Source organism: Neophocaena asiaeorientalis, unplaced genomic scaffold, assembly GCF_003031525.2.
Source record: "Neophocaena asiaeorientalis asiaeorientalis breed wild unplaced genomic scaffold, Neophocaena_asiaeorientalis_V1.1 scaffold251, whole genome shotgun sequence".
Taxonomy (NCBI): Eukaryota; Metazoa; Chordata; class Mammalia; order Artiodactyla; family Phocoenidae; genus Neophocaena; species Neophocaena asiaeorientalis.
The window spans coordinates 684880-685958 of NW_020173377.1; the positions used below are offsets into that span (position 1 = coordinate 684880).

The 1079-nt window shown below is 65.2% G+C and overlaps 1 protein-coding gene across 4 annotated transcripts in view; it reads right to left on the bottom strand.

Annotated features, from left to right (window-relative positions):
* PCBP4 (poly(rC) binding protein 4) overlaps window positions 1-1069 on the bottom strand; it is a 10187-nt gene extending 9118 nt beyond the window's left edge. For all 4 annotated transcript variants that reach the window (XM_024746410.1, XM_024746412.1, XM_024746411.1 and 1 more), the window contains exon 1: window positions 896-1069. The gene's annotated coding sequence lies outside the window, so the exon portion shown is untranslated. The remainder of the gene's footprint in view (window positions 1-895) is intronic.
* Window positions 1070-1079: the final 10 nt, after the last annotated feature.

A 1079-nucleotide genomic window follows, 5' to 3' on the forward strand; every position in this document is an offset into this window, starting at 1 on the left:
GGTAACCCCAGGAAAGAGTGAAGGCTGCAGTTGAGGTTTAAGGTCCTGGGGAGTCACCGGGGGTCTAAAAACTCTTTGTAGGAGAAGAGGAACCCCTGGAGACACATGCTCTATTGGTCCAGCGTGAAGGTGATCATCCTGCGCTTGGTGGGAACTAAGAGCCCACATTCTGGAAGGAGGGAACGCACCTGGCCCTGGGTGCATCCCCTTGAAGACCACTCCCCAGGGTGCTGGAGTCGGGCGGGGCACTGGGTGCTACAGGTCCCAAGATGGCGGGCCTGGGATATGGGACTGAGGAGGCGGGCACCTCCCTCTCCTGGTGAAGCAGGCTCCAGGGCCAGGCTGAAGTGACTAGCCAGAGCCCCCGCACCTCCCAGGACTCCAGCTAAGAAGCTAGGTCAGAGCTGAGGGGCTAAAGAGCCACAGGGCACAAGGGACCACTCCGAGCCCCCAACTGTCATTTCCACACACCCCTGGCCTGGAGGTCTGTGTCTGGCGCCCTCAAGGACTGCAGAGAATGGGAAGGGGTGTGTGCTGAGCCAGGAACTGCAGGGGAATGGCAGATGGGGACAGAGATGGAGCAGAACCAGAACCCAGGGCAGGAGGTCGAGAGAAGAGCAGGTCCAAAGGACAGAAAGAGCAGGTGGGATGAGGGCCTCAAATCTGGGGTCTCAGGTCCAGGAAACCCCTCCCTGGTACTGGGGGCTCCTCTAGCAGACCAGCGCCCCCCACCTGTGCAGGCCTGGGCCCGTGTGGGACAGGGAACGTGTTCCTCGCAGTCTCCCAGTCTCCCAAACCCGCGACCCCAGTCTGTGGACTCAGGCGCGGGCTCCCCGCCCCTGGCCGAACCCCCAAACTTCGCGGCCCGCGGTGCCCCGCCCGGCCCGCGCCCTACCTCGCTGGGGCTGTCCTGCGGCGGTGGCGGCGCGGCGGCTGGGCCGCTCAGTCCCACATTGTCCCCGGGAGAGGCGGCCGCTCACAACTGCGAGTGACATCAGCTGCGAACAATGAGGGGTTTGACAGGCGCGGAGCCCGGCCGGCCCGGAGCCCGGCTCCGCGCCCCCCCCCACCCCCGGCCC